General features: G+C 40.5%; 2 pseudogenes; one reads left to right on the top strand and one right to left on the bottom strand.

Moving 5' to 3' along the window:
- The window catches only part of LOC123886695, a 4,936-nt pseudogene extending 2,514 nt beyond the window's left edge, over nucleotides 1-2,422 (bottom strand).
- A 3,401-nt stretch (nucleotides 2,423-5,823) lies between these two features.
- On the top strand, nucleotides 5,824-5,923 carry LOC123887789 (annotated as a pseudogene).
- The last annotated feature ends 5,721 nt before the right edge of the window (nucleotides 5,924-11,644 follow it).

The following is an 11,644-nucleotide window of genomic DNA, read 5'->3' as shown; positions in this document are numbered from 1 at the left end:
ACACAGCTGCGCCATGGCGTGGTTGGCAGAATGAAAAGCTTCCTGAAAAGGCTGGGGTTACGCCCTGGCGCCATAAAATCTTCAATTCTTCTTCTCTTTGCTTGTGCCACACTCAACTTCAATATTTCATGTATCTCCTTGGTTTTGATCAATTTTTATTACATATTCCTAGAATTTTCACCTTAAAAATCACCTAAATTCATGTAATGATGAGGCGTCATCACAACCCCAAACTTGAGTTGTTGCTTGTCCTCAAGTAACTTTGTTTAACAAATGCACTAACATGAATTTTTGGTATTGTCCTTAGACACTCAAGTCATACATCCTTGAGACTTACCCGGCCGTGTTAACGATCCATCCGCACGCAAAACTTATCGCCTCCATTCTTTCAAGACAATTTCAAGTTATTCACACATAAGGCCAAGCTCAATGATTTTTTCTCACAATGCTTACACACACTCTTCTTGGTTGGATATCACACTCATATCAACACCAATTTGCAAGTCAACAACAATTTTGCAAAGATTCTCAAGAGTTCAATCAAACTACTTTGTGCACACACATTAGAGGACTTAATGGTTGTAATGAGGCTTGGTTAAGGGTGGTTGGTGACATTTGGATAAGTAGTAAGAAAACTTGGAGTTAGATCACTACTAGTCAATGAAAAATTTTGAAACCCAACCCTTTTCAATAACTTGCTAGAGAACCTTTTGTTTGAATTTTCAAAGTGCTTTTCAAACATAATAGACCAAGGGGATCACCTATCTTTTGGATGACTCAATCATTTTTTTTTATTTCTTTTTGTTGTTTTTCAATCATAAGAGTCATCACTTCACAAAGCTTTTTTTTTGCATTTTTTTCTTTCTTTCCTTTTCACATCTTTTTCTAGTGATCCCTTGACATTTTTCAGAAAATTTTAAGCACATATTTTCATAGGTTCTCTAGTACACCCACCCCAAACTTTATTTGTTTGCTCAATTCCAAAGAGCAACCCCAAACTTAGTGGTGAGCATTGCACGTCAACCACGAAGTTAGTGGTCTAACCTCCAAGAAAGTCGTTCTTTTTTTTTTTCATGATTTCCAAGATTGAGGCGATAAACTTCCTCAAAGGTTAGTCACAAAAACATATTTTCTTTCGGCTCAAATTTGGTTAAGCAAAGGACAAGTAATACAGGGGTGGTTCAATTTGGCTCAAGGTACCAATAAAATTTTCCTCGTGTGCACATCAAAGTTATCAATCAATCTCAAGAGAACATAAGCAAAATTAAGAGACGAGACAAAGGGTGGATCCACACATATAAGAAACAAGTAAGTGTTTGGCTCAAAACCTCACAGTTGGGCTTAAATCATTGAGCTAGCCAAAGTGTGAACATTCGAAACATCTCATGATAAACGGAGTGCAACAAGACATTGCACGCAAACATCACATACCCACATGCGGGGATAGAATCAAACAATTGATACTCAAGTGATAAAAAACAGTAGCAACCATTCATAATATTGCAAAAGCTAAATAAAATTCCAACAAAACAAGCAATTATAGCACTCATATTTACAGTCATCCAAGCAATTAAAAGGTGAAAATTATTACAAACTAAACATCATAAAGTTCCAGCAAACCAAGCATCAAAGGAGTAGTAGAGAAGGAAAGGAGGAAAGGAGTAACCACAGTTAAGCATCGTCTTGGCCATCATCACCGGCCGAAGGATCATTGGACATAAAATCACCGAAGGATGAAGAGGCATTTGGGTCAGCTCCATCAACATACTACCTCTTGCAAATAGCTCCCATGTCATCTCCTCATTGGCGGCCTGCTCCGCTCTCGCCCTTTCCGCATCAGCACAGATATCTCTAGTCCACACACTTGTGTGCAACACTTGACGAGCCGCCAATACATTCCTTTCATCCGCCAAATGAGCGTCCCAAGCCATTGTGTGGGATACAAATCAGCAAAGCGGGATGAAGGAAAAGAAGCACGGTAATCCAACGCCTCCGTATAGGCCACGGAGCTGGTGTCATAGTAAATGTTTTGAATTCCGCCCCTCTCGGCAAAATCCAGATTGTACAACATACCAGCAAGCTCATTGACAGGAGTAGTGTATTGTTGCCCTCCTTGTTGCTGGTTCGGATGCACACCTCGCTCAAACCGGTCTATCTCTTCCGCTTCCAACTCATGATCCTCTTGCCCCCTATGTCCACCTTGTGCTCCACCTCTTGGCACACCATATTCGTTGAACGTTCTAAGCACAAGAGCGCGGATAGGGAGCCGGTATTCATCATCAACTTCCGGCACCCCCTTGGCTCGGCACAAGGCGGTGATGAGGTTGCAATGCCCCAAGGAAAAAGTCTTCCCCGTATGGTTCACAATTGCATCAATGCTTCCACTAATCCATCCACCCACATTAATGGGGCTTCCTTCCATGATACACTTCACCCCACAGCGTTCTCCACTTGGTACTCCGACAAACTAGAAATCGAGACAATATTTCGCACAAAGAATGTAGCCCAAGCATGAGCTACCGGTGTGAACTTAGCCAAGTCGATCTTTGTTGGAATAGATGAAGCGGAGTTCTTTGGAGGCCAAGGCGTTCCCGGAACCGTCACAAAATCCTTGACCACCCTTCTAGTGGGTTCATCGCCGTTCCGAATCCTCCTTTTCTCCCTACTATACGCACAAGCTTGTGGCACAACCGCTTCCAAGAAACCATTGATCTCATTCGGTGAATAGCTCACCAACTTTCCCCTCACATAGACATTCTTATCCTTGTGATCACCATAGAGAGCCACCGCATTCGCATAAAATTCCTTCACCAAAGTCGCATTCCCACTTCGCTCAACCCGTTGAACAATACTATTGAGCTTGCCCCAACCTCTGTCACGGAGTTGCTGCGCAATCTCCGGAACCGCAAGCAAGAAATCCTCATCAAAGCCTTTTTCCAGATTAAAAGAGAAGTTTCGAATCTTATTGTACCTTTCCTCAGCCTCTATCGTCAAGAACCTCTCACTGTAAGGTGGCACACCCGGGGTAGCAACGGGTTCCTCCACTTGGCTTGGAACTCGCCCCCTTCCGCCGTAGTCTTGGTAACACTAATCTTCACCCTCTTATTTCTCACAGGTTGCTCAGATGGAGAAGAAGTCTCTGCCGCTTTCTTACCCTTGCTAGCACCCTTTGTGGCCTTGAAGACATGATGAACAGTGTTTTCGAGATAGGGAGAGGTGGTGGTTTGTTGATGAAATTCCTTGGTGCTTTGGTTCAATTGAGGGTTAGAATTTGAGGTTTTGAGGATGGGTAATAGAGTTTAGCTCTTTTATGGTGAGGGAAGGATTAATTGAGGATGGGGCTGGTGGTAAGGGTTGGTGATGGTGAAAGTTGAAATTGATGGAGAAGGGGATGAATTTGAGAGAATTTTGATGGTGGAAGGGTTGTGGGTGGTTGATTTTAGTAAGGATTGGTGAAGATTGAGGATTTGTTTGGATGAATTTGGAGTTAGGGTGAGTGAGGATAGGGTTTTAGAGTGTTTGGGAGTGAGAGGGTCGAGTTTTGATGGTAGTGGAGGTAGATGAAGGAGTAGGGTTGAAGTGATAGAGGGAAAAGTGGAACGGTAACCAAAAACTCAAACTTCAACACGCACCTGCGCCACAGCGCCATGCTGCTGCGCCATGGCGCAGACTCCAGAATAAAAACCTTTCAAATTGTTCACAAGTTACGCCACAGCGCCATATATTGCGCCATAGCGCAGGCTCCAGAATAAAATCATCCTCCTGATGTGTTGCGTTGCGCCACAGCGCCAGATAGCTGCGCCACAGCGCCAGTTACAGAATAAATGAGCTCTGCTTTGTGAGCAATTGCGCCATGGCGCCACGCAGCTGCGCCATGGCGCAGAACACTGTCAACATCAGACTTTTCAAATTTTCCTGCATAATCTTCCTCCTTTCATGCTTTGGCCTGCATTAGACAAAAATCAAAAGAACATTAGTAACTAAAAACGTTGGGTTGCCTCCCAACCAGCGCTTGTTTAACGTCCCGATGCTTGACGTCCAATACCCCCTAAGGGTTATGGAAAGTATGTGCCACCATGTGGCGGAGGAGTATCCATCAAATCCATCTTGCATTCATCCTTGATCAAACTATCACCCATTTGGTCTTGCAAATCATAAGGATCTCCATCATAGGACTTCAAAGTATCAAACACACTAAACACAATCTTTTCATCTTCCATTCTCAGCATCAGCTCCCCTAGTTCAACATCAATAAGGGCACGGCTTGTAGCCAAAAATGGTCTTCCTAGAAGTAAGGGCTCCCAATTACCATCGTCTTCCATGTCCAGCACCACAAAATCAGCCGGGAACACAAATCCAGCCACTTTCACAAGTACATCATGTAAAATTCCTTCCGGGTGCACGATTGATCTATCCGCCAAGGAAAGATTCATCTTGGTGGGCTTAGCAACATCTCCCGGTATCTTCTTCATCATGGAAAGCGGCATTAGATTGATGCTCGCTCCAAGATCACATAGTGCCTTTCCAATAGCTAGATCACCAATAGAACACGGAATGGTAAAGCTTTCCCGGATCTTTTCTCTTTTGAGGAAGCTTTCTTTGGATAAGAGCACTACACTCTTCAGTCATACTTACCGTCTCATCATCCAACGGCTTCCGCTTTTTGGCGAGAAGTTCTTTGAGGAACTTGGCATAGAGCGGCATGTGCTCCAATGCCTCAACCAACGGGATCGCCATTACCAACTTGTTAAGGACTTTCATAAACTTTTTGAAATCCTTTTCACGGTTCAGCTTCTTCACTCTTGCATATGGTTTCTTTCTAGGGTATGGCACCCTTGCACACGGTGAATCATCCACACCCTTACCTTTCTCACTCTTCTTCTCATCTTTTTCTTTTATCTCACTCTGTTTTTCAACTGATTCTTCCTTAAAGGTTGATTTTTCCTCCACACGGCTGGCATTTGACTCTTCCATGTACATTCTTTCCAATTCTCTCTCCCATTCTCTTCATCTTCAAATTCACTTTCTTCATCTAGAACTTCTTCTCTCTCAATTAGCTTTCGCTTCCCATTCTTCTCAACAGTTTCTTCATCCGGCAACTCACGACTCCACAACTTTATGCCCTTACAAGTTTCGTTCCTAGGGTTGTCTCTTGTGTTTCCACCGAAGCCTCCACTGTTTTGCAAACTGGAGAATTGCCTAGATAGCTGCCCCATTTGCACTTCCAAATTCTTAATTGATGCTTCATGGTTTTTGTTGGAAACTTCTTGACTGGTCTTCATGGCTTCAAAGTTGCCTTGAGTCATTTGAATGAAGTTAGAAAGAGTTTCCTCCAATCTAGAAGGAGGCCTTTGTTGGGCTTGATTAGAAGCTTGCCCTTGATTGCCCCAACCTGAGTTGTTATTGGGATAACTCTTTCTAAAGTTGGCTAAGTACCTCGCTTCCTCCGAGCCTTCCGGAAAACAGCCACCATTAGGATGGTCTTGGAGACAAAAATCACACCTAACTTGCTCCACCTTGCTCACTTGAGAATTAGTAGGTTGTGAGGTAGAGATCAACTTCATCATGGATTCCAATTGGCTTGACATGAGTTTTTGCTGAGCTAAAAGTGCAGATTGTGCATCGAGTTCAAGCAAGCCTCCCTTCTTCTTGGCACCACGATCATTTTGGGCACGGTACTCATTTTGTGCCATGCTCTCCACAAGCTCTCTCACCTCAACTCCATCTCTATTCTTCAAAGATCCACCAGCTGACGCATCTAGTATCATTCGGGTTTGTGGTCTTAGCCCCTGTGTAAACATCTGCATTTGGCTATGACCATCAAACCCATGGTTAGGACATCTCTTTAAGCATACTTTGAAACGCTCCCAAGCATCATACAAGGTCTCATTATCCAATTGCTCAAAGTTGCTTATTTCAGCCCTTCTTTCCAGGAATTTGTGGATAGGAAAGTACCTATCCAAGAATTTTCGCTCCAACTGTCTCCACGTAGCAATGGTTCCGGATGGAATCGTATCCAACCAGTCCTTGGCCCTTCCGGATAATGAATGCTTGAAGAGCCTCAACCTCTTATCTGACTCGCTCACCCCTGGAGGATCGGTATAGTCGCATGCCTCATAGAAATGTGATAAGTGCAAGTTTGGGCATTGCGATTCAGACCCCGAATACGGATTCTCTTTCAAGGCCGACAGTACGGTGTTCTTGATGTCGAAAGAAACAGGATTCAGTGGCTGAAAACCCTGATTAGCCAAGACATCGTCGTCTCGCCTACCATAATCACCGAGAGTTCTCCTTGGAGGAGGTGGTGGCGGAGGGTTGTTCACCGGAACCTCTTCTTCATCCATGACAGTACAACTCTGTTCTGGACTGTTTCTTACACCGGATGAACTTGCTTCCAATTCCGAAGCTAACAAGGCTTCTCTTGCCTTCTTTCTAATAGCACGCGCAGTCTTTTCAATCTACGGATCAAATATCAATTCACCGGTACCTGTTCTCCGCATGCACAATGAACAAACGAGTAACACAACTCTTGACAGAAAAATTAAAACAGAAAAATGTAAACAAAAACAGAAAAATAGACACTATTGCTTTGTAGAATCGATCAACAATCCCCGGCAACGGCGCCAAAAACTTGATGATATTTTCGCAAGTGCACGAATCGTCGTCAAGTAATATAAAAAGATATCGATCCCACGAGGATTGAGTCTATTCTATCAAGCAACGGTATCTAAACATAAACTGAAATTTAAAGACATTGATTGGGGGTGAAGTTATCGAAGTGATGATTTTAAGATTTCTTTTCAAAGTTTTTAAAACGCTTGGGGATCCTTCGGTTCGTTCACTCGCACATCAATGTAATTCTACTCGCACGCACTCGAATCAAGATTTAAGATCGAATTATAAGTAATCAAGTCCAATCTCTTGTACTTGATCCTCTCAATTCACCACAACTCCTAATCTCTTAGGTAGTTCATAGTGAATTGAGGTTTTTCAATTCCTAATCCAATGACCATGACCAACAACATCTAATCTCTTAGTATGTTCATCAATCACTCAATTCAATCTTTAGACATGTAATTAATCCTCACTCTCGTGATAGAATTAAACACACACGACAATACTAAGCTATCAAAGGAAAGTACGCATTAAACACAGATTTGAACTGATTAAACCTTGATTCAATTGCAAGAAAGTATTACAAATTACATTGAATTGAGATAAACGAACCTAAGACCCCCCAATCAAGGGGTCTAGCCTCTCATTCTAAGATTAGAAGAAGGAATAGACTCCATTTGCTTCATTCTTGGACGAAATTGGGCCTTCAAATGCTTCAGATCGCAACTGCAAGGGTCCAGGTGCTGAGCTTGCTTCCAAAAATCGAACCCTTTTCAAATAAAACAGGTTTTCTTATATAGCAGTCGCGTCTGCGCCACAACGCCGTCCCCTGCGCATGGCGCAAAGAGTCAGTTAGCCTCTGCGCCACAACGCAGCTCTCCTGCGCCATGGCGCCACCTTCAGAGCTTGCCCAGATCTTCTGATGTTCATCCTGCGCCACAGCGCCACTTCCCTGCGCCATAGCGCAAAGGCAGAATGAAAAACTTGTCCAACTGGTCTTGATTGCGCCATGGCGCCACACAGCTGCGCCATGGCGTGGTTGGCAGAATGAAAAGCTTCCTGAAAAGACTGGGGTTACGCCTGGCGCCATAAAATCTTCAATTCTTCTTCTCTTTGCTTGTGCCACACTCAACTTCAATATCTCATGTATCTCCTTGGTTTTGATCAATTTTTATTACATATTCCTAGAATTTTCACCTTAAAAATCACCTAAATTCATGTAATGATGAGGCGTCATCAGAACCTAATTGCAAGGCATGAACAAGATTGTCCAATAGATCATGGACAATACACCTAGGAGATCATCCATGTGATCGATGCCATGGGGAAATGTGCTTGTAAGCACATAAAGAGGAGATGTCCCGATGTCACCGTATACGACTCCCAAGCTTTGAAATGCTAAGGAGAGTGTAGTCGTCCATCTCAGCTGTTAACATTCACGTGAAACAAGTTACTTCATATTTAAGACATTTATGAAAACTAGAAATTGAAAGATAAAAAAGAAAGAAAAAAAAAACATAAGAAAAGAATTGAAATCACCTCGGAGGAGTGGTCATTTTCACCTTCCTCAATGCTTATAGAATTAATTTCAATAGACATTGGAGAAGTTAATTGTATAAGATAAAAATGACACAACAAAAGTCTCTCTCTCTATGTGTCTTTGCTTGAGTTACAAGTTATTAATGATTTCTATTTCTATGAGCATTAAATAGGTGCTAAAGACCCAACAAACAAAATTAGGGGAACATGAGAATTTCATTTCTTTTTTGGAAGGTTTTGTTACTAATTTGGTTGCTGTTGTCTTCATCTACAAGACTACAACTATTTTATAATATTCTTAAGTAAAGAGAGCAACTATCCAAAAGCTCTTCTTCCACACAATTAGCATGACAACTGAGACTAGAAATGTTGTAATAGCCATATCACAGGCTATTGCAATAAATTGAAGAAACCTAACAGATTAACAAAAAAATTAAATGAAATATATAACACTAGAAAATAGAATTTTTGTGACTTACCTCATTAATCAAAGAAATTACAGTCGTTGAATTAGGAACCAATAAAGCTCCTCATTGAATTAGGAATCAAAGGTAGTAAGTATTGTTGAAGAAGTGGTTATTATAGAGGGAGGAGGAGTTGATATTAGAGGGAGAGATGAGTTGACATTGAATGGGACTATATTTATAGTATTGTTGACATGTTGGGACAAGTTTAGAATAGGTAAGACATGCAATTGGTAAATGTGTGTTAGTTGGGAGGTAAGTGGTTCATGGTAATCATATGATATCATAGTAATCGTCTCTTATATTTTAATTTTTTTTAACTTGATAATTCCAAGCTCAATAAGGTAATTAAATAGAAGTATACTCCCTCTGTTGTAAATTATAAATACTAGTAAAGTAGAATATCTTTAAGATTTTTACGCATATTAAAAAAATATAATGATGTTATCGTCCTCCATTATAAATTGAATTGAGTGTCGGTTATGATTTTTACACACGTTAAAAATACACGTTATTCCAAACATACATGATGAACATTAAAATCACGGCAAATGCAAGAGGTAGATAACCTCCTTGGTCAAATTTGTATTAAACCGAGCTTAAATAAACAAGCTCTATTGTACAGCAATCACAAAACATCCTAATTATAGAGATTGTTGGATTATAGAAATGTTGACATGACATGCAAATTGGATGGGGAGAATGGGTGACATATTAAATTATTAAAATACAATTATATTTTAAATTATTGTATATTTTTTAATAAATGATTTTTTTTAATTTATAATTTAGGAGGAAGGTATAATAGGAGATTATTGTTTTTTAACACATGAAATCTTCTGTTTCTATTGTAAGATAGAAAATATTCTCCACTTCTCTTCTCATTTCTTACTCAAATGACATGGGGATGGCCTCTATAAACTTTAATCTAATTAATAATAATATTACTATTTTAGGCTTAATTAGTAAAATGGTCCTTTAAAGACATTTTTGGTTTCAGATTGGTCCCTTAAAGAAAAAAAGGTCCAAAATAGGTCCCTTAAAGAAAAAAAAGTCCGAATAGGTCCCTTAAAGACATCTTCGTTAATCAGTTTGGTCCTATTTAGACCTCTTTTTAGGGACCAAACTGATTAACAGAGATGTCTTTAAGGGACCTATTCGGACTTTTTTTTCTTTAAGGGATCTATTTGGACCTTTTTTTCTTTAAGGGACTAATCTGAAACCAAAAATGTCTTTAAGGGACCATTTTACTAATTAAGCCACTATTTTAAGAAAAATTTTAGCTTAAGTACCTCTGTGTTTCCATAACTTATTATTTTTTTTTTTCCTTTCGCTACAGTTTAATCTGGTTCGAGGGACAGTTCTGGCATCAAGTGGTTCCAGCCCCCTCCCGATCGCAGTTGCGGGGGATCGAACCGTGATCCTCCCTACCAAGTTCAGCGCCAATCACCACTGAACTATTAACGATTGGTTGTGTTTCCTTAACTAAGTAAGCACATTAGTTCGGTTAATCAGTTCATTGGATTTCAAAATTAAAAACCGAGTAACTAACCAATTGAATTTTCTATGGAATTTAAGGGAGTGCAATTTTGCTCAATTTAGCTTCAGCAAATTGAACAAACAATGAACTTGCATTAAACTTGTATCCAGTTAATATTTATTTGAGAGACAATATCTATGGTAATAATCTCTCAAAACTTGGGAACCAAGACACCAATCAGTTTTCACTGATAGCTTCTTCTCTGTTTGGGATCACTGTATGCATGTGACTAGTATTTGTGAATCATGGAACAAACTGATCGATTTGCATTGGACAAAGGCTTCCTTGGATAAGAAGTTCTTTCTGCAAAAAAATTAGTCTCGACAATGGAAGGATGGTATCTCTCAACAGTAGTTGGTTTGTGTCTGTCAGTGTAGTCGGCATAATGGTGGGTTTGAATTAAAAGATGGTTTTCCTGAATTTCTGAACTGGTCAGATCCCATTGTGACAGCTCGAGAGTCAATAGACCGAACCTGCTATTCAGTTCCAGCTGCTGGTTTATTTACAATTGCAGATGTATGAGTAATGAATACATTTGTTGATTCTTGAGGTTGATTTTGTGGCCTTGCAATGGATGCATGTGATTGATATTGGTCTTTGGAATCATGTAGAGTCTGCTGTAAACAGCAGCAACACTGTATCAGAAACTATCTTCATGTTACTGCAGAATTTAGAGGAACAAAATTCTGCTCGGTTGGCTGTTATTATGTGGAGCATTTGGAAACATTGTAACATGAAATTGTGGAACAAAGTAACTGAAATAAAGGAACAAATATTGAACAGAGTCGATCACCTTCTTGAGGACTGGCGCGCTGCAAAGAATACACAAAAAAAAGCAACGCAGCAGAGGTTGAAAGTGCTGCTGTCATGACAGAATCGCGAGTGCAGACGCATAGGCAGGAGCAGGCTGAGATGCGTTGGCAGAAACCTGAAACGAGTAGGTACAAATGTACATCGATGCTTCATTTTCGGCTCACCGGAACCGTGTTGGTTTTGGTATATGTATCCGTGACGATGAATGCCATTTCGTCCTTGCCAAAACAATGTGGAGTTCACCTATGTGCAGTGTAGATTTAGGAGAAGCGTTGGGACTTTACCATGCTCTCAATTGGGTTCAAGAGTTACAACTAGAACGAGTGATTTTGTGCTTGACTTGAAAAGAGTTTCCCAACTGACAAAATCTTCAACATAAACAATCATAGTTGCACCAAGCAGCAATGCAAAACATACTGCAAAGTTCCACACCAGTTGAAGAAAGACATTTTCTTATTCCTTTCTATGAGTGCATATCTGAATGTATCAAATCAAAAGTGCATTTTGCATTGCCGTTGCTTACAGGAAAAGGTAAATTCTTTTGCTTAGCCATATGGCATACATCACAAGGAATTGGATCTAAAACAGAAATGTAACTGTATTTCTTACTCAAACAATTAGTTCTTTCATCAGATAAGTGGCCTAATTAACCTCAAGTGCAATAGAGCACTAC

The sequence above is a fragment of the Trifolium pratense genome, linkage group LG5, assembly GCF_020283565.1.
Source record: "Trifolium pratense cultivar HEN17-A07 linkage group LG5, ARS_RC_1.1, whole genome shotgun sequence".
Classification (NCBI taxonomy): Eukaryota; Viridiplantae; Streptophyta; class Magnoliopsida; order Fabales; family Fabaceae; genus Trifolium; species Trifolium pratense.
The sequence above is the reverse complement of the archived record's forward strand: the minus strand, read 5'-3'. Positions and strand labels throughout refer to the sequence as shown.